We start from the raw sequence: 23,203 nt of genomic DNA, 5'->3' as shown, positions 1-23,203 counted from the left end.
TTGTCGTCACTACCTTCCCGCGTCGGAAAGATTTCTTGCACAGGGCGCCCAAAGGCCTAAGGCTGGCCCTGTGCATGGGTCAGTGGCTCTGCACCAGACTTCACTCCAATTGATCAAAGTTAAAGGATTTCAAGTGGACTGATTACAATCACAGGGCCTCTAAAGAGTCCTGTATTGTTATTTGTCGTCACTACCTTCCCGCGTCGGGAAGATTTCTTGCACAGGGCGCCCAAAGGCCTAAGGCTGGCCCTGCGCATGGGTCAGTGGCTCTGCACCAGACTTCCCTCCAATTGATCAAAGTTAAAGGATTTCAAGTGGACTGATTACAATCACAGGGCCTCTAAAGAGTCCTGTATTGTTATTTGTCGTCACTACCTTCCCGCGTCGGGAGTGGGTCATTTGCGCCCCTGCTGCCTTCCTTGCATGTGGTAGCTGTTTGTCAGGGATTTGTCAATCCATATCTGCCAAGTGACCCTATGTCACAGTCTCTATTCTGCTCTGTGTCAGTGTGTATCAGGGTCCCTGAGGACAGGTGTCAATCCATATCTGCCAAGTGACCCTATGTAGGGGTAACAGTCCCTATTCTGCTCTGTGTCAGTGTGTATCAGGGATCATTAGGACAGGTGTCAATCCATATCTGCCAAGTGACCCTATTTAGGAGGAACAGTCCCTATTCTGCTCTGTGTCAGTGTGTATCATGGTCTCTGAGGACAGGTGTCAATCCATATCTGCCAAGTGACCCTATGTAGGAGGAACAGTCCCTATTCTGCTCTGTGTCAGTGTGTATCAGGGATCATTAGGACAGGTGTCAATCCATATCTGCCAAGTGACCCTATGTAGGAGGAACAGTCCCTATTCTGCTCTGTGTCAGTGTGTATCAGGGATCATTAGGACAGGTGTCAATCCATATCTGCCAAGTGACCCTATGTAGGAGGAACAGTCTCTATTCTGCTCTGTGTCAGTGTGTATCAGGGCTGGGCTTTGAGGACAGGTGTCAATGTTAGGTGATGTCTGCCTTTTATGGATTAAAAGCAGACTCTGCATCAATCGAAAATTCCGGGTTCGCGACAACACTACTCTCAATGTGTCACTTAGTTGAGTGGGTCATGTGAAGAAGATCTATAGTTGTAAGGTGGATATTGATTTGCAGAAGAGTTAACACAAATGCAAAACAAAAAATAATCTAAAAACAAAAAATATTTTTAATCAAATGCTAAAAATTATTTTTACAGAGATAATGTTCATCTTTGACTAAATAATGAGCTATATCAAACTAGTCCATATGTGCTGGTTGGGACTTAAAAGGGGCAGCGTGGGCCACTGTCCCCTGCATTATGGTATTCCTGGGCACACTGAGCACACAACCTTGCACATGCCTGTACCTCCATGAAGATCATATATAGGTATAGTTGTATAGCAGCCTGGTGACCCCAGTTATGGCAATCTCCCAGGAAATATCCCAGGCAGCCAGTCCACGTCTGGAGAACACTGAAATTCCCAGCCATTTAAAGCACAGACCCACACAGTGCCGGGCAAGAAAAAACACTCTGCTCAAATCTTAGGTCCTGACATAAAGTGCCAACATACCCCCTAACCCACCTACTGCTTTATTAATCTCCAGGAAATGATGTAACGCTGCCCTACATGTTAATGGTCTGGGGGCAATTTATCCCATGCCTTTACACCTGCCCTCTCATGGACAACTGGGTGCGAAGATGAAACACATTCTAGGGGAGATCTATAATGTGCGTACTGTCATAGTCATTAGTCACTGGCAGAATATAAACAATTATTAACACTAATACACCTTACATTAGGTGACAGTGTGCGAGAGGTGTGGTTAACTGGTTTCTCTGTCTTCCTCTGAATCTTTCTCAATCCCTCGGGGCAGTGGAAGATATATGTCTTCCCTGCATGGAAGGTGATTAATGGCCACACCTGCATTCCAATGCACTAGGCAAGATATGGCTAGTGCATGGTGCTCAGCTGACACATTACCAAGCTTCTCAGAGGGAATAGGCACACGTGAACAACCAAATAGACAACCCAGGTCTCAGAGTGGATGGGCAGATTCTAGGGGTGAACTGGGAGATTAGCTACAATCTCAGAGTGGAGGGGAAGATCAGCCAGAGTCCTGAACTAAATGGGCAGATTCTCTAAATCCACCTCAGCCTTGTAGAATGTTTCCTCCCCATTTTTGCCAGTTACGACTTATATTTGGAAAGCCACTTGTCAGCTCATCACAACTCACTGTTTAGTAAATAAACCCCTATAGTGAAAGCTTTATTGTAGTCCCACTCAGCAGTCAATGCAATGTCAGATATGCAGGCTTAGCACATAATACATTCTACTGACTGATAGGGATTACTGGATAGTCCACCTTCCTTGCCACAGGTGGCCCCCTAGCTGTGGGCTGGCCATACAGGTGGGAGGATCAGGGCAGTTCACTCTAAGCTCAGGTTACAGGTAAAGGGAGCTCTGCTAATCTCAGCAGAGGCTCTAGAGCAATATTGGTGCTGAGCGAACAGGCTGCAGGTAAGAAATATAATTTGGAGAATTTTTGTTTCCCTGTGTCATTTTTTTTTTAAGGCAGGACCCAAGCCCCCTCTACGAGAGATTGACACCTTCACTGAATTCTTTAGAAATGTGTCCAATCCCAAATAGGACCAACACAGGTTAAGCATATCTTGTTGGACACAGAAAATTTCACAGTTTCCATATCTTGTGCTGATTGTATGTTTCGCCTCCTTGATCTCTCGCACTTTATGGCATAATAAAAATAATCCCAGGAATAATGAGATTATGTTGTGTGTAATAAAGAAGTGCTGCTACTTATGTACCCAGAGGTGCACAGTGTTTGGAATTTTTAAGGGGTTCTGATTGAGAGATTATCATGTACCTCAGTTTAGAAAATTATTGTAACACACATGTGTCAGAACCTGGGTGTTGTCTTGTTTGAAGGAGCTTGCAATCCATTTTTTTTTTCAGCCAAAAGCTCACAAGAACTGTTTGCTTAAGGTTAAAGCAGCTGCGAGAGAAATGACAGCTTAGTCATCAGGTCGTAGTCGGTGTCACTACTGACTGAGATCATCGTTTTTCTCAAAGCTGCATATACGTCTACTTGGTTATTGTTTTTTGAGTGTATTTTTTGTATATTTTATTTGTTTTATACCCCTGCCCCGTTGATCTGAAAAATGCTGGAATGGAGATTAGCATACAATGTATATAAAATTATATTTTAATCAATTTCTAGAAACCGAGCAACAACGAAAATGATTTCTAGGTTGAAAAATCAGTTTGTTGGGCTGTATTTTTTTTTTGTAATTTATTTATTTTTTGAATTTTTTTATTTTTGCAGTGCAGATAATGATTACAAACTGGCTCTAGGTACCCCAACGGCATTCCTGGAGCTGCTTAGCATAGATAACAAGTAGGGTTTGTTAGGCAGTGCACATTTTTTGGTATATTCGGTACAAGCTGGGGTTACATGCAGGCATTATTGTTTACTATTTGCTGGATACAGGCTTTAGATGTAAAAGATAAAGCATAACCCCTTAGGCCCCTATAGCTACACATGACTGAATTTAGTACGGTTGGTGCTTTATCGCAGGTGAAATTTCAATATTACCACGTTTATTTTAAGACAAGTTAAGCCTAGTGAGTTCATTTTCAGAGAGTCTACTTGTGACTGTTTAGCTTATGTCCTCCGTGGGCTCCGCGTGTTCCCGCTGTTGTCAGACGGTCTGCCTGTGTTGTGACTCCCGCGGGGTTGGTTGACGTTTGTTGCCTGGCAGTCCGGGAGTGATATGCGGCAACCAGCTCGATCGACCTGGACCACGGTGTGTCCGGAGAGTGGCGTGTCGCGGAGTGCGGGCTGATGGATCCTGCTGTTGGGCAAACACTGGCTTGCTGTGCCCCTTTCTCTGCCGCCGGTTCCTGGCCCATCTCCTTAACGGAGCCGAGAGCTTGTGTTGAGCTTCCAGAGGTAGGTGTCCCGTTAGGGTGCTAGGGTGTGTGCTTGCCTCTGTTCTTTGTGGGAGTCAGATCGGTTGGTGTTTCTGGTCCGCGTTGGTTGTGGTGGATGTGGTGGGGCGGCGTTCATGCGCTCTGTTCGTTGTGCTGTTTTGCGTGGCCTCCGCCATCTTAGGGTCGGCACCTGGGTTGCAGATCCATTTTGCAGTGCTGCTAGGCCTCAGTCTCAATCTCTGTCGCTGTGGTCGGGGCACCAGGGTGAGGACCGGGATCACCCCCGCTGGTCCAGAGGGGGGGGGAACGGAGCTGGTTCCTCGAGGGTCTGAGCTCCTGGCTGGGCGCTGGTAGGCAGGATAGTGGGGCAGCGGACGTGCGCTCCACTCACCGCCAGATAGGCCTCTGCTTGGTAGTGGAGATTTATCCTCCCGGGGACTAAAGCTCGTTGAGCCAGCCTCACCCTGGATGTAGTGCCCTCTGCCTATCGAGGGCCACTGTTGCCGGTTGGTATAAGGGACAAAAGTTGTAGTTTTTGTGGTTTAGATTTTACAGGAGCTGGTCTGTCTTGCGACCATCCAGCTTGGCGGTCCGGCCCCGCCCCCCGTTGGGCTGTATTTTATTTAGAAAATGCTGCAGTCTTGCATTCTACTATTATCTAATATTTCTATCTGTGTTTATAGTTATTATATACAGACACAAAGTATCGCTGTCGTTGTAAAAAGTATTATAAAAGTGGGACAGCAGCATTTGGAACCTGGGTTTCCACATTCAGGGCGATGGTGTGTTGTATGTTTAGGGACAAACTCTGTTTTTTACCATTGTAGATCATGCATATTAGCTCTGGTTGACACCCAATGTCACTGGAACCAATGCAAGGACCTCCACCCACAGCAGGGTTGAACATATCCCCAGGCAGCTGCTTCACATAATGGGATAAAGTATTCTTACAGCTCTGTAGATATAGAATAGCAGGAAACCTGATTGTTTTAAAATGTTTCTGTAATTTGTATTTTTTTTTTAAAGATTTTTTCCTTCGTTATGCACTCTATAGCTTAATGATTATACTCCCCCCATAGCCACTTGCATTTAATTATATTTATTAATATTTTTCTTCACTGAATATCAATACCTGGGGGCAGCCATTTTGTTTTATTCTGTCTGTGATGCCTGCGGTTTGAATTCCGTGGGATTGAGTGCACTGATGGACTGTGGGTAAATTTGATTGGTAACTGAAACAAAACCTTGCTTTAAGCTCCGCCTTTTCTAACGGGTTTTTTTTCTCGACTTCACTGCTATATGTTAGACAATTAGACCCTGCTTTTCCATTTGTGTTATATGAACTAGATCGCTATGGAAACAGATTTGGATGCAGGGAGCTACACAGACGCAGATTAGATTAACTTTATGTATGGTGACGCCGCCATTTTAATTCTTAGTTGGCTTTTTAAAGTTGTTTATTATGTTCACTATGTTCATATGATATTATAAATGATATTACAAATCAGTTTTTTTTGCTAGTTTCTGAGTTAATCTTGGGGTCTGTATGTTATTATTTCCCAAAATAATTATTTTATTATGCGTCGAAGGATGAGGGTCTGAGATGGCTTTGCTGGTAACTTGTGGCTTCATATTTCGCAGTTGGACCCCTGCGCTCTGAGTATCATAGATCCCATTTAAAACGTGTACGGTAATTCTAACTATTGTTAAACAATGATCGCCTCCATACATCCTTTACTATGGCTTCGATTTGTGAAGGAGATCTATATCTGGCGCTGTGTGACTACAGATCCCAATAATCAGATCACTGATCAGTTCTCGTCTATGTATCGTTGGCCATGCACATTAGGAGGGTGCTAGGGATTGCATACTGCAGGTAGAGTGTAAGTTAACTGTAGGAAGAATGAAAAGATTCTGGATTTCTATCATGGCTGACTTGGGTGCTCATCTTGTGCCACTCAATCTTACGCAGCCAGTCATACAGAATCCAGCTTTGTACTGGAAAGCTAATGACAATGATTTGCCATGCAGAGCGATGATTGATAACTCTGCACATGCACACGAACGCCATTCAGCGTAGTCGAATGACAGATGGTTCTGACACCTTTCAAACACTAATAGACCAGTCTTGCCTTAGTTGCCCTATTGTGGTCTTCTGTCCGCCTTGCATGTTTTGTTCATTAATCTTCTCTACTAATTCTTGCTAGTTTATCATTGACTCTGATTTACGATGGCCCTTGACCTGGCTTGGCATTTTTGTTTATTCTGCTTTCTAGCTGTCTTGACCTTGGCTATCCCGCTATCAGGTTCACAATTTTTTGCCTGATTACACGCAATCTGTATGATTTATATAGGAATATCAAGCCCAGGCTTTCATAGAACCGACAGAGGGTTAAGATTTATCTAATACACCATTAATCAGTCAATTAACTTTATGCATCTTTAAAAAATGCACTATTAATCTGAATTCCCAATGTGTCTGTGGCCCCCCACGGCTGTACTTCAGGGGCTCAGATTTAGGCTCCTGTGTATTCAGTAAAACTGATTGCTATTTCAGATGTTTGCACAAACAAATGTCAGCAGTTTACGGTAAATTGTATCAGAGATTTACCTTTTACTTTGTCAAACTTACACAAGCCAAATGGCCTTCCTAAATAATCAATTGCATTATCAAGAACCGGTTAATCCACTAAAGTAAGAATTCAAAGTGAATTTCAAATGTAAGGCCATAACAGAAAACTGGATAAATTCTCTAAGTAAGTTATGCTTCCAGACTGGCTATTTTAGCTTTAAATTTGAGATTCAATTTGAATTCACACTTTAGTAAATATGTCTGTAAATGTCACCTTACCACTCTTTATTGTTTACTGTATTATATATTGATTATAAACACTAAGTACTAATAATGTCTAAATCAGAGCACATTCTTTACATAAGTTATTTTCATACAGAGAGAGTTAAAGGGCACAGGAAGCCCCCCCTCCTCCCCCTCCACCCCAAATATTCTTCTTGTTAAAAAGATTGTGGTTATCACGTTATTGAATAATATGGGTGACTTTACCCTCTGGGGTTAAAGGGATTCTATAGAGTAAGGAATACAAAGTTGCTGGGCTGGGACCTCCTCCACCTCCAACGTCATACGATGGGGGGGGCTAATGCACATGTGCGGTGAGCTGATTAGGCCCTCCCCATAAGAAAGTATTGAATCAATGATTTGTTATGGGGACTTCACTGACGCTGGATGTTCTCATGCAGAGCTTGAGGATGTCCAGCATCAGTAAGGTGACCACAAGTCGCTTAGCAAGCAGGAAGTGCCTTAAGTGGCTGTCTGATTGACAGCCACTAGAGGCAGTCTTAGTCCTGCAATGTAATCATTGGAGTTTCTCTAAAACTGCAATAATTTATATAGCAGGAGTAAGTGGAGCAGGGACACTGCACCCAGAGCACTTCTATAGTGTCCCTTTAATGATGCCAGCCTGCAAATGGCCATACTTCAGAAATGCCACGGACACGTCCAATAACGCTCACAAATATAGTGATGGTACCAACAAACCCAGATTGCCAGGAGCCTGCTAAACTCTGATTGGCTGCTCAGTTCCTATTCATAACACTGACATGCCCATACAGGCTCTTCTAATGTTTATGACATAGACACAACATATCTTTCCAAAGAAATGGCGCAGTTTATACCGTGACACAGTTTGGCTTATTCAGTAAATCTGATGTGGTTGAGAATTGAAAACGGGGATTGGAAATTTTCAACTAAATACAAGCGGAGCTGAATAATTTTACCAAATACGTAGTTTTGTCCTTTAATTTATTAAAGTCATGTCAGCTGTCAGATGAGTGAATAACTCCGCGTTAATATGCATGTTGTTTCCACTTTAAATGCGTGAGGAATTCTAAAATCCACAAAGTAAAACACCAAATCCAATCTGCTACTTTTATAAACTAAAAAATAACTTTTTAGCACTCGGTAGGGATTGAGAAATGTGGCCACAGGCACAATATTTTCTGTAGAATCTTTATGTTGACTTTCCATTTGCTCCAGGCTCCCTCCCCATCAGGGTGTTCCCTGCGCTGTACTCCGATGTCTTGTAGAAGGTAGCAGGATTTGCTATAGCCACTCCCAGCATGGTTTGGCACAGTCAGGTGGACTTTATATGCAATTTTTTTTTTGAGTAAACATTTCCCCCCCCCCCCCCCCCCCACCTGAGGTGACGTTGCGCCTGTTCTTTGTTAAATAAGAATTCCTGGTAACTGTTGTTAGGACGGCCGTCTCCCCTGTCAGTCGGGAGGAGTGAAAGCAGATTTTGGTCTTAAAATGTTAAAGTGGTGAAAACGCTGGTATAAAGGGATTTGTTAATAAGTTAACTTTCTGGGCCTGAGAAATGCCTACATTGTAACTTATCAACAGCAAGCACACAATGTTGTTATCCATTAACCCCTTATGCCATGGATTGTAACATAACACATGAGAGAATAACTCTTTAACCCCTGAATATGGAGATAGAGACATTATGGGTAAATATATACACACACACACACACACACACTGAATTTATCTGGGTTTATACCCCCATTGAGATAAACCTTAAATGCTGTTGTGAAATGACTGCCATTAATGTGTTCTTGGGTTGGTAGCAGCATAGCACCACGCTTGGCAATGGGGGTGTTTAGCAGAGCACTGCTAATGACAGAGATTAGGATTATAGTTAGGTTAAAGGAACACTATAGTCACCTAAATTACTTTAGCTAAATAAAGCAGTTTTAGTGTATAGATCATTCCCTTGCAATTTCACTGCTCAATTCACTGTCATTTAGGAGTTAAATCACTTTGTTTCTGTTTATGCAGCCCTAGCCACACCTCCCCTGGCTATGATTGACAGAGCCTGCATGAAAAAAAAACTGGTTTCACTTTCAAACAGATGTAATTTACCTTAAATAATTGCATCTCAATCTCTAAATTGAACTTTAATCACATACAGGAGGCTCTTGCAGGGTCTAGCAAGCTATTAACATAGCAGGGGATAAGAAAATCTTAATTAAACAGAACTTGCAATAAAGAAAGCCTAAATAGGGCTCTCTTTACAGGAAGTGTTTATGGAAGGCTGTGCAAGTCACATGCAGGGAGGTGTGACTGGGGTTCATAAACAAAGGGATTTAACTCCTAAATGGCAGAGGATTGAGCAGTGAGGCTGCAGGGGCATGTTCTATACACCAAAACTGCTTCATTAAGCTAAGGTTGTTCAGGTGACTATAGTGTCCCTTTAACACTGAGGGAGTCTGTGACTTTATGGGTAGTTAGAGTTAAGGACCTTAGAAGGCTCTTGGGGACCGAGGTGAGCTAGATATAGGGAGGGCAAAAGCGAGGTGTGAAAAATAAAAAGTTAAATGTAGAATCTTTACCCTGTAACTGGGCGCTTCTATCTTCGCAGTGAGTGATTGTTATAAGTTCTGTCCTTTGCACCTGGCAGTCAGTAAATAGAGAGCATACAGAGAGGGGGAGACATGAAACAATGTTAATGTTTCCTTCTCATTTGCATTGAGTGCCCTGGCAAAATATGCATGTAGCTGGGTGTATATATCCGTATTAAAATGAACTAAGTGAATCTAGGGAGTATGTGTAAATAATACGATTAGCTGGGTTTATATATAGGTATTGAGATTAGCTGGGTGTATATACATTTTTACTAAGATTATCTGGGTGTATAAATCTGTACTGAGATTAGCTCAGTGTATGTATATATGTATACACACACACACACACACCCCCCACACACACACACATTTTGTGTTTCTGTGTATAGTTTCTATGGCGAGAAGATTCAGTTTCACCAATGCATTTTCCCCGAAGGTAAAAAAATATCGAGGATGCCCAAATTTTGTCCATATGTTGCTTCGGCTCGGCAGAATTTTCTAACTTGGATATAAAATAATGTATATATTTGCAGTACACTGATAGGAACATTTTGTTTCCATTTGGTCACACATCAAATGAGAAAAAGTAACAAATAGAGGGGAAAACAGGAGGATCAGTAAAACTATCTTTTATAAATTATATACACAGTATCTCACAAAACTGAGCACACCCGTCCCAATTTTGTAAATATTTTATTATATATTTTCCTGTGACAACATTGAAGAAATGACACTCTGCTACAATGTAAAGCAGTAAGTAAGCATTTCCACTTAGGGGTGTACTCACTTTTGTTGCCAACGGTTTAGACATTAATGGCTGTGTGTTGAGTTATTTCGATTTACCCTGTTATACAGGCTGTACACTTACTACTTTACATTGTAGCAGAGTGTTATTCCTTCAGTGTTGTCACATGAAAAGATATAATAAAATATTTACAAAAATGTGAGGGGTGTACTCACTTTTGTGACATACTGTATATTGATTTTTTTGCACCTCCTCCATTTTTCCATCTCTTGGTCACTTGATCAGTGAATGAATTCCGTATTTAGTGACTGTCCCCTTGCTAACAATCATCTGTTTTTGGTGCCATGGAATCCCGAATCACGGCCACGATGAACATGTCTGCCCTGCTTGCTTTGGTTGGTGTGTCACACTAAGCTTCCAGTTCTGTCTCTATATATGTATGTCGTGAGTTGTATATAAACACTGCACGTGTGTTTACACAGCTTGGTTTTATGGGATGTTTCTATACATTTGGGTAAAGCGTGGTGTTAATACACATGATGTTTATACGTGAATGTGAATATATAGAGTATTGCTTTAACTAGATGTATTTAACCTATTAATCCCTGATTATTATCTATAAGGGACATTGGTAATGCAGACGGATACATTGAATGACAGTGAGACATGCAGTGAGACTCAAAGTGTTACATACAGTGTGACATATAGTGAGACCTGCTGTGAGACACAGTGTGACATGCTGTGAGAGTCAGACACAGTGTGACATGCTGTGAGAGTCAGACACAGTGTGACATGCTGTGAGAGTCAGACACAGTGTGACATGCTGTGAGAGTCAGACACAGTGTGACATGCTGTGAGAGTCAGACACAGTGTGACATGCTGTGAGAGTCAGACACAGTGTGACATGCTGTGAGACACAGTGTGACATGCTGTGAGACACAGTGTGACATGCTGTGAGACACAGTGTGACATGCTGTGAGACGCTGTGATACAGTGTGACATGCTGTGAGACGCTGTGATACAGTGTGACATGCTGTGAGACGCTGTGAGACGCTGTGATACAGTGTGACATGCAGTGAGACGCTGTGATACAGTGTGACATGCAGTGAGACGCTGTGATACAGTGTGACATGCAGTGAGACGCTGTGATACAGTGTGACATGCAGTGAGACGCTGTGATACAGTGTGACATGCAGTGAGACGCTGTGAGACATGCAGTGTGACATGCAGTGAGACACCGTGTGACATGCAGTGAGACACCGTGTGACATGCAGTGTGACATGCAGTGAGATGCAGTGAGGCTCTGAGGATTCGTTTGAATAAATTTGTTTGGAAAAAAAAAGATTAGGGGTGAATCAGGATTTATCCATATGGCGTTTAGTGTCAGAATAATTTTGTCGATGCGAACATTTCGGACAACCCAACTGGGCTTGTAAATTTACCTATCAGTGTACTACAAAATATTAATATTATGAATCTATTTTGCAGTACAATGATACATAATGTCTTTCTTTACAACTAACATGATGCCATTGCCAGCCTGAAGAACCACAATGTATCGTGGGATATGTAGTTCTATAATAGGAAGGGATGTACCCTTTTGACCACCTCTTAATTGACAAAAAAACAGGCAGCCTTCATCTGGCAAGGAAAGAGTTTGCTGTTTGGCAGAGCCGCACCCTGAGCTTTGATTGTGACAGAGGTTGTACTCAAATAACAGGACGTAGAACCGGGGAACTGATTCTCACAGTGTTATTCAATAAATTGCAAACTGTCAGGAATGCAAAGTCAGTTCAATGTAACGAACTGGAAGCACAGCTCAGTTAGAGAATTGTTTTAATTTGGATTTTCTGGCCCATAATTTAAAACTCCCTTTGCATATATATTTTGGTGAATAACAGTGTGTTTCTTGTTTGTAATACATACAGTTAAGATAGATACACAGGGGAAAGGATATCCAACACGTGTCTTCTGCTGATCCTACAACCACCTCTAAACATTGTAAGTAACTAAAAGGAGAATTCAATGAGAATTTTAAATTTAAGGTCAAAATAGCTACTAAACTTTAAAAAGTCAGCAATGCTTTAAGTTCGATTGCTCTGGCCTTAACTTTGAAATTCCTTTTGAATTCACTGTGAATCCTCACCTTAGAGAATAATCCTGGTATTTACTAAACCATGAATTGCAGGGAATTAAGAGCAGAGTTTAACAATAACAGGATTATTCAGTAAGTAAAGTGTAAACTGTAGAGAATTTGCCGGAAATTCAAAGTGAAGTTAGATATCGAATGGTTTTAATTCCCTTCTTGTGATGCTCAGCTAACCCTAAGGTCAGCTTAATATTATGGAAAACCTGTCCACAAACGTGACGTGCCACAGTGTTCCTTATTACTAGTGACCACCTTTCCCATGATGTCTGAGAACTACACTTCCCATGATGCTCATCCACGAGTCATGAGTGGGATACATTTGGGATATTTAAAGAGTAGTTGGGGGCACCAAAAATAATCTTCACCCAGATGCCAAATGGTCTTACTGATTTGAGCTCAGTTTAAAGGGACACTATAGTCACAAGAACAACTACAGCTTAATGTATAGTATACAGCTTAATGTACGGTATACAACTTAATGTACGGTATACGACTTAATGGACGGTATACAACTTAATGGACGGTATTCAGCGTAATGGACGGTATACAACTTAATGGACGGTATTCAGCGTAATGGACGGTATTCAGCGTAATGGACGGTATTCAGCGTAATGGACGGTATTCAGCGTAATGGACGGTATTCAGCGTAATGGACGGTATTCAGCGTAATGGATGGTATTCAGCGTAATGGACGGTATTCAGCGTAATGGACGGTATTCAGCGTAATGGACGGTATTCAGCGTAATGGACGGTATTCAGCGTAATGGACGGTATTCAGCGTAATGGACGGTATTCAGCGTAATGGACGGTATTCAGCGTAATGGACGGTATTCAGCGTAATGGACGGTATTCAGCGTAATGGACGGTATTCAGCGTAATGGACGGTATTCAGCGTAATGGACGGTATTCAGCGTAATGGACGGTATTCAGCGTAATGGACGGTATTCAGCGTAATGGACGGTATTCAGCGTAATATATAATATATAGCTTAATGTATAGTATACAGCTTAATATATAATATATAGCTTAATGTATAGTATACAGCTTAATGTATAGTATACAGCTTAATGTATAGTATACAGCTTACTCTACGGTATACAGCTTAATGTACGGTATACAACTTAATGTATAGTATACAGCTTAATGTACGGTATACAACTTAATGTACGGTATACAACTTAATGTATAGTACACAGCTTAATATAGTGGTTCTGGTGTCTATACCATGTCCCTGCAGGCTTTTTAATATAAACACTGCCTATTCAGAAAAAGAGAAAAGACAGTGTGTACATTACTGCCTAGTGACACCTCAGATATTAGTATCAGTCACTCAGATACTCTGCATGGAGACGCTGATCGCTCCTCATTGATTTAATGCATCTCTATGAGGAGATGCTGATTGGCGCAGCGTGGCGTTTTACCAAGCATGCGCAATAGCCTCCCAGTGCTTTCCTATGAGAGATTGGCTGCAATTTTCAAATTTGATAATCCTAGCCAAGGAAGTGGAGCGGGCGCTGAAAAAAAGTTGAGTTTAACACCTTGTTAAACTAAGGAGAGAGGGGGCAGTCACCTAAACGGCAATTTAAAAACTATAGTGTCCGTAATACATACTTGTGTTCCTGACACTATAGAGTTCCTTTAAATCAAATATGTGTTCAGCTTTGTATTTTAACATATTATATTCATTCTAAGGAACCTAGATAAGGATTAACCAGGAGCTAATAGCAGGGTCATCAAAAGGGTTATAAATTCTTGTGATATATAGCTAACCCGATGATTGATTTGCGGGATCTACACAGAACCTTTATTGACAGGGTTAATCACTAAACAGGAAATTCAAAGTGAATTTCAAAATTAAAGGAACACTATAGTCACCTAAACAACTTTAGCTTAATGAAGCCGTTTTAGTGTATAGATCATGCCCCTCAGGTTTCACTGCTCAATTCACTGCCATTTAGGAGTTAATTCATTTTGTTTCTATTTATGCAGCCCACCCACACCTCCCCTGACTCTGATTGACAGAGCCTGCATGGAAAGAAAAACTTGTTTCACTTTTGATCAGATGTAATTTACCTCAAACAATTGTATCTCTTTCTCTGTATATTGAACTTTAAACACATACAAGAGTATCTTGCAGGCTCTAGCGAGCTATTAACATAGTAGGGGGTAAGAAAATCTAAATTAAACCGAACTTGCAATAAAGGAAGGATAAACTTTAGAGGACTCTTTACAGGAAGTGTTTAGGAAGTGCTTTGTAAGTCACATGCAGGGAGGTGTTACTAGGGTTCATAAACAAAGTGATTTAACTCCTAAATGGCAGAGAATTGAGCAGTGAGACTGCAGGGACATGATCTATACACAGAAACTGCTTCATTAAGCTAAAGATGGTTTGGTGACTATAGTGTCCCTTTAAGTTCAAAATAGCCAAATGGTCAGCAAATTCACTTTGAATTGTCATGTTAGTAAATGACCCTGTCAATTTCTACGCTATTTATCAATGTCCTCTGTCTTCAAAGAAATGAGCTTCTACCAGACTGGTTCAACTAGTCTCTGTCGCTGCTTTATCATGACACGTGTGATAGTTGAACAGCCCAAGGACTAACTTTCCATTTACCTGTACATGATGGTCTTTACTTCCTGACTGTAATACTTGCCTTTATATACTCAATGGATTACTGCTTAAACGGCTCAGGATCACTAACTCCCAAATGTTTGGTGATATTAAACTTTTATTTGTCAAATTGAGTCACCACCAGAACAGATGCGCTGAATCGTTTGCTGCTGAATATTTGATTGGTCTAGTCCGTTTACACAATGCGCTCAGACGCAAATCCCAAACCCCTTTGTAAGCTCACAATGTACATTTAAAATGACAAGCAGACAAGCTTTGAAAACAATCATTAGAGTTTAAATATTAATGTATTATCATTTTGTTTAGCTGCTAAGAGAACCTTGATTCCCCAAGTAATGATGTTCGGGAGGAAGCGAGCGTATTTATTCTGGTTTCAACCAGCAAACTGTCAAATGCTACAAATAAAAAACACATCCGATGATTGAGTGGAATATTAACTGTGAGATGGGATTACCGACAGGAAAGGGTACAGAACTGGATAATCTGACAGCAAGATAAATCAGCTGTATTCCATTAATAGGAAAAGGTGACAATATCTGCTCATTGAATCGTAGACTGTTTGGGTTATTTACTAAACCGTGAACTGTTTTGAGTTCAAAAGGAAATCCAAGTCACCTATTTTTTAAAATGTGACTCACTGATTTGCAATTTAATTTGCATTTATCCATAAAGTGACCTGAGGCAACTGCCTAGGGCGCAGGGATTAAACAGGGGACAAGGAAACATAAAACATTATCCCAATATAAAGAGTGAATGGGTGACCCAAACTGGCCACCTCCCTAGAACCCTGCATTGATCTGAATTCTTCTGTGACCCTGAGACAGTATTATAGGCAGAGGGACAGAGACACAGATTGACAGAAGGACAGACAGATGGACAGAATGACAGAGAAACAGACAGAGATACTGGTAGAGAGAAAGAGAAAGAGAGAGCGAGAGATGTGCATCAAAACATTAACCCCTTAAGGACCAAACTTCTAGAATAAAAGGGAATAATGACATGTCACACATGTCATGTGTCCTTAAGGGGTTAAAATATGTGCTTATGAAAGTTACATAACAGTTTATGCTAAATAATCTGAATACAATAAGCACTGGTTGGGATGTAATATTTGTATTGAATGTTATTGGACCGTGCCAACTCTATACACATTGTACCTGAATGTATCTCTCTGTATCAGCTGAACTGACAGCTGAATCCGGCTATTGTTAGAAGAACAGAGCTGGGCACCTGCAGGATCACCCACGATACTTACTGTTTATACAGCCAGCCGTGCCCTGGGCTCCTGCCAGCTTGGCATGGGACTAGAAACATAGCTCACACAGAGCTTCCTCTAACTACTGGAGAGCCCAACACGAGGCCACACAGCCGGGGCACACCTTACGCAGGAGGAGGGGAACTAAAAACAACTGGGGAGAATTTATCAAATCTGTCGATGGAGATCGCATCTGCTGCTTTTTTTGCACTCTGAACATCTTGGAATATTCGCCATTCCTTCCATAGTGTAACGGATGGATCAATCTTCATGGCAATAATTATTATTAATATTATTATTGCCATTTATATAGCACCAACATATTCCGCAGCGCGTTACAATATTATGAGAGGGGATTTAACTATAAATAGGACAATTACAAGAAAACTTACAGGAATAATAGGCTGAAGAGGACCCTGCTCAAACGAGCGTACAGTCTATAGGAGGTGGGGTATAAAACACATATTAATTATATAGAAATAATTATAAAGAAAACCCTCAGCATTTTGATCACTTTTAGAATACTTCGATAAATGCTGATAAAATAATGATGGAATTTAGCCTTTTGATTAATATCTCTGGTTGCTTAGAGTTCTCCTCCGCTCTCGATGCTAAATGTTAGGTTCGTTGAGCGGAGCTTATAGCAATGATTGACAGGGAGCAGTTAAAAGCACTCACCTCCAGCATGGAGCTGTTACTAGGAGGTCCAGTGACTATTTAACCAAATTATTTATATCAGAAACTAGGCAATTTTGGAACCAAAATTCAATGTGCTTCAAAATAAAAAACATAATATAATATCATGTATATATTGTTCAGTACACTGATGGGAGCAATTTGGTTTACAGATCAAGTGAGAAAAAGGGGGCTAAATTGTGGTTTTAACACTATAGCACCTGGAATACATGTTTGTGTTCCTGACCCTGTAGTGTTCCTTTAACCCCTTAAGGACCAAACTTCTGGAATAAAATGGAATCATGACGTGTCACACACGTCATGTGTCCTTAAGGGGTTAAATATTCATTAAATATATCATCTGTAAATATAGATCTTTTTTACTACTCCTTGTCCTTTTCCCTCTCTTTGTAACTTCTCAGTAAAATCAACGTTTAGTGACTCTCCCCTAGCCATCAATCATCTTTTTTTCCCGTCAATTATCTCTCTTTTTGGTGCCACGGTTGGAATTCAGAATCACGAGCTGACATGTTCGGCATTGAGCATGTAGAATGATTCAGGTACGTTTGGCTCGGAGTTCATCCGATCGCCCCAAATTCAGACTAGTTGCAATTCCTCCTGAAACAAATCTCTATGACTTTGAGAAACACAGGCCTGCGCAAAGGGTGTGCCCACGCAGACTAGGTTACTAGTTGCACTTATATTCTGAAGTTGCTCATTTTTTGTTTGAACATAAATATTTTGGAAATCGTTTTGAATGACCCGTTTATCACGATATCAAAAGTCGTTATTTTTCGTAAACATTTTTTAGATTTTTTTTTAGGCTGAGGAAAATGCCATAATCCCACCGGTGCTTGGGTCTGGAAAGATGCCATTTTTGTGTTGATTTGAAAACAGCACAATTGACTCGTTAACAATTTCCTTTTTTCGACTTGCTTTGCAAATATTTGGTTCAATAGATTTTACTATATACAAAGCAGGAGACTGGACAGACTGCGCATCGCATTACTATGCAGACGGGAAGCATCGCACTGCACTGAAGACAGATTCTGCAGCCGACTAACTTTTTAATGCATCCAAAATATATTAATTTTATAAGTAAATACAATAAAAAGATGAATGATCCATGACTGCACATGATATGTGCGTCAATAGGAATTAGGTGATGTCATGACTGTGACTGGGGAGCTATGTATTATGTCATTTGACGGGATACGTCTGTCTAGATAAAATAGAATGTTCCCATTGATTTTTTTCAACGAACATTCTACAACTTCAACTTCAATAGAGAGAGGATACAGAGAGGGGGAGACATGAAACAATGTTTGCATTACTTCTCTCCATTAGCAATGTTTGCCCTGTCTTTGGCTTGCCTGACTGGATTATGATGCAATATGCTACATTTTCATGTAAATTTGAATTAAAACTGAATATCTCATGGAAAAAGGTTAACACAAGCTATAGGTGAAATTCATTGTTTTATTTATTGGTGACAATTTAGAGAGAGTTAAAGGAACACTATAGTCACCTAAATTACTTTAGCTAAATAAAGCAGTTTTAGTGTATAGATCATTCCCCTGCAATTTCACTGCTCAATTCACTGTCACTTAGGAGTTAAATCACTTTGTTTCTGTTTATGCAACACCTCCCCTGGCTATGATTGACAAAGCCTGCATGAAAAAAAAACTGGTTTCACTTTCAAACAGATGTAATGTACCTTAAATAATTGTATCTCAATCTCTAAATTGAACTTTAATCACATACAGGAGGCTCTTGCAGGGTCTAGCAAGCTATTAACATAGCAGGGGATAAGAACATCTTAATTAAACAGAACTTGTAATAAAGAAAGCCTAAATAGGGCTCTGTTTACAGGAAGTGTTTATGGAAGGCTGTGCAAGCCACATGCAGGGAGGTGTGACTAGGGTTCATAAACAAAGGGATTTAACTCCTAAATGGCAGAGGATTGAGCAGTGAGGCTGCAGGGGCATGTTCTATACACCAAAACTGCTTCATTAAGCTAAAGTTGTTCTGGTGACTATAGTGTCAGTGGTCATGGCGCACACTAACCCTGCAGCTCAGTTTAACTCCCATGTTGTAACACGTTCCCAAAATGTTTTTTCACAGAAAAATAAATAAAAATTAAATATGTGTAATGGAAACATAATATAACTGAGTCTTTCCGGTAAATTCAGTTTATTCAAACGATTACATGCCATGTAGTAGTTATGATCCTAGTATTATCGGGTTTTTGTCCCCCCCTGGTTCTTGGTCAAACTGTTTGAGAGATTCTAACAAAACCTTGGATCCCTAACGTGCACATGTTACCCAGACTCCTGCTGACTGGATTGCTAATGCACAAGTCCAGTTTCACATTAGCAATATCACTTTTGTCCATATTTGGATAGCACTGATTGGCTGAACACATTGGCTCACGCCCTGAACCAGACCTTTGGCTCAATAGGATAGTTCAGGGAGGTCATCAGGTCATTTTCACAGTGACGCTAAGTGATGCTAGGCCTGGGACTTACAGGATTTTGGTCCACAGACGTCTGTTAGTGCCCGGGGGAAAGGCCTGAGACAGGGCAAGTCCCGGGGTGTATATGGATACAACGTGGCAAAACAAAGGAATCAAGTCAATTCTTGTCAGCAGCACTGGGAGGGTACAGACTAAAATTTAACATTTTATTAAGTAAAGTAAAAAACAAAGCAGGAGTTCACACGGGTGACATAACGGCACAGACCAATAAATATATTGGACACTTCCTCCATTTTGTGCTTATTAAGAACTTTACTCTCTAGCATTAACATACAGTTCGGATCCCAATTCTTTGCCCATCTCCCATCATACCTCAAGTGCCAGCCCCCCTAGCAATTAATGGATTACTCCAACCCTTAGGAGGTGGGGCCCTATTGGGACCTATGAATAAAGTACCTCTCCTCAGCTTTCAGAATAAGTGTGGGGGGATGAGGGGAGGATGGAATCCTCAGCTCCTGTTTACATTTACTTTCCCCCAATCCATTTCATGTTCCCTGAAAGCAGTGTATATCCAAGCAGTGTATATCCAAGCAGTGTATATCCACCCAGTGTATATCCACCCAGTGTATATCCACCCAGTGTATATCCACCCAGTGTACAGGGAGTGCAGAATTATTAGGCAAGTTGTATTTTTGAGGATTAATTTTATTATTGAACAACAACCATGTTCTCAATGAACCCAAAAAACTCATTAATATCAAAGCTGAATATTTTTGGAAGTAGTTTTTAGTTTGTTTTTACTTATAGCTATTTTAGGGGGATATCTGTGTGTGCAGGTGACTATTACTGTGCATAATTATTAGGCAACTTAACAAAAAACAAATATATACCCATTTCAATTATTTATTTTTACCAGTGAAACCAATATAACATCTCAACATTCACAAATATACATTTCTGACATTCAAAAACATAACAAAAACAAATCAGTGACCAATATAGCCACCTTTCTTTGCAAGGACACTCAAAAGCCTGCCATCCATGGATTCTGTCAGTGTTTTGATCAACATTGCGTGCAGCAGCAACCACAGCCTCCCAGACACTGTTCAGAGAGGTGTACTGTTTTCCCTCCTTGTAAATCTCACATTTGATGATGGACCACAGGTTCTCAATGGGGTTCAGATCAGGTGAACAAGGAGGCCATGTCATTAGATTTTCTTCTTTTATACCCTTTCTTGCCAGCCACGCTGTGGAGTACTTGGACGCGTGTGATGGAGCATTGTCCGTCATGAAAATCATGTTTTTCTTGAAGGATGCAGACTTCTTCCTGTACCACTGCTTGAAGAAGGTGTCTTCCAGAAACTGGGAGTTGAGCTTGACTCCATTCTCAACCCGAAAAGGCCCCACAAGCTCATCTTTGATGATACCAGCCCAAACCAGTACTCCACCTCCACCTTGCTGGCGTCTGAGTCGGACTGGAGCTCTCTGCCCTTTACCAATCCATCCATCTGGCCCATCAAGACTCACTCTCATTTCATCAGTCCATAAAACCTTAGAAAAATCAGTCTTGAGATATTTCTTGGCCCAGTCTTGACGTTTCAGCTTGTGTGTCTTGTTCAGTGGTGGTCGTCTTTCAGCCTTTCTTACCTTGGCCATGTCTCTGAGTATTGCACACCTTGTGCTTTCGGGCACTCCAGTGATGTTGCAGCTCTGAAATATGGCCAAACTGGTGGCAAGTGGCATCTTGGCAGCTGCACGCTTGACTTTTCTCAGTTCATGGGCAGTTATTTTGCGCCTTGGTTTCTCCACACGCTTCTTGCGACCCTGTTGACTATTTTGAATGAAACGCTTGATTGTTCGATGATCACGCTTCAGAAGCTTTGCAATTTTAAGAGTGCTGCATCCCTCTGCAAGATATCTCACTATTTTTAACTTTTCTGAGCCTGTCAAGTCCTTCTTTTGACCCATTTTGCCAAAGGAAAGGAAGTTGCCTAATAATTATGCACACCTGATTTAGGGTGTTGATGTCATTAGACCACACCCCTTCTCATTACAGAGATGCACATCACCTAATATGCTTAATTGGTAGTAGGCTTTCGAGCCTATACAGCTTGGAGTAAGACAACATGCATAACGAGGATGATGTGGTCAAAATACTCATTTGCCTAATAATTCTGCACGCAGTGTATATCCACCCAGTGTATATCCACCCAGTGTATATCCACGCAGTGTATATCCACGCAGTGTATATCCACGCAGTGTATATCCATGCAGTGTATATCCATGCAGTGTATATCCACCCAGTGTGTACCTTTTTAAATTAATTTTGTTTTCTGATGCTCCTCTTCTTGTTCTCCTATAACCCCCAGTAGGTTCATGTATTCTTAGCTATCTGAAACACACACATCCATTCTCCCAACCTACTCCTAGATCAGTCACAGGAAAACATGAAACAAACATGCTACCAGCTATCTGTGAATGGTCAATTCATTGTCCGTCACACGGGACCATTTGTAGGGACAATCCGTGGTGGGTTTCCATTCACGCACTATGAAGGATAATGCATAAGGCCTATAATATGGTGTAATGTGGTTTCTACTGCTGTTTACAAGCTATGGCATCCAAAAAAATTTTGGAAGAAGGTGCAATTTTCAGACATCTGGATTTGATCGTCAAGTTTCCTAGTAAACACAGACATTTAAGAGCCAATTATATACTTTTTTTTTTTTTTTAAATCTTCTGAGTTTAAATCTTAATCCCTTAATACTAATATTTCTGCTTCCAAATGTATTTTGTATCTCTGCTTGTCCTAAATAATCCCATAATCCTGTTGTATAGATCCTACAAATTCTTTCACATACATTGTATCATTTTCACTTTGTAAATTTACCTTTGTTTAACGTGCTCAGTTTTTCCATATATGTATTGCCAGTGGTATTTTAATGTTCAAACCATCTATTATTCTACTGAAAGAGCAGAACATAATATATTGCATCCAATACAGACTCCCAGCATTCCAGCTGCCCAATGAATAAATTGCCGTATTTACGGAGCATGATAGGAGGAGAAGCTATACCATCGTAACTTAAAAGAACACTATAGGGTCAGGAACACAAACATGTATTCTTAACCCTATAGTGTTAAAACACCATCAAGCCCCCCTGGCCTCCTTAAATATAATAAAATCTTTCAAAAAATACTATTGAAATTCTCTACAGGATCTAGTGAGGATTGTTGAAATTGTAGAGCGGGAAGGTTAGCTATGTTCATATTTGGTGGACATGTAAAAAAGTGTCAGTCGTATGACAGTTGGTTCAAAACATTATATTGAACAATGTGATGTCAAATTAGCAATAACTCCGGAAGTAATGCTACTACATATTTACTGGCCTAATCTAAGGAAGACAGATCAAGTTTTGATAACTCCTTGCTTGTTCGCTGCAAAGATAGTGATAGCAAGAAACTGGAAAGCAGAATATGATTTTACTGTAACCCAATTAAGCTCACAATTATTATCTCAAATAAAAATGGAAAAGAGTTATTCTAAATGCCCAAACAAGACTTCCGGCTTATGTGATAAATGGGAAAAAGAACCGTGTATCATTTATAAATAATATCAGCAATGAAAATACAATTACGAAAGGGTAAAAGATAAACCGGGGACTCTTGTTGACAGAAATAGGTGAAGGTTCACTTTTTTAGGAGGGACATATAGGACCACTAATATGGTAATAGGATGGATGTAAACCGATCAACAGATGTATTTCTGTTTATTTTCTTATGTATAATTGTAAATGTAATGTTCAGTTTATTTTTGTATGTATTGATGTTGTTTGTCATTTGATATTGAAGCAAAATATAATAAAAATATTTGAGAAAAAAAA

At 40.6% G+C, this 23,203-nt stretch overlaps 1 protein-coding gene across 1 annotated transcript in view; it reads left to right on the top strand.

The window, feature by feature from the left end:
• The first annotated feature begins 2,445 nt into the window (after nt 1-2,445).
• Nucleotides 2,446-23,203, top strand: part of VILL (villin like) — a 55,035-nt gene continuing 34,277 nt past the window's right edge. Inside the window, exon 1 of the mRNA XM_063452730.1 lies at nt 2,446-2,535. The gene's annotated coding sequence lies outside the window, so the exon portion shown is untranslated. The remainder of the gene's footprint in view (nt 2,536-23,203) is intronic.

The sequence above is a fragment of the Pelobates fuscus genome, chromosome 4, assembly GCF_036172605.1.
Source record: "Pelobates fuscus isolate aPelFus1 chromosome 4, aPelFus1.pri, whole genome shotgun sequence".
Classification (NCBI taxonomy): Eukaryota; Metazoa; Chordata; class Amphibia; order Anura; family Pelobatidae; genus Pelobates; species Pelobates fuscus.
This window is presented reverse-complemented; position numbering and strand designations above follow the sequence as displayed.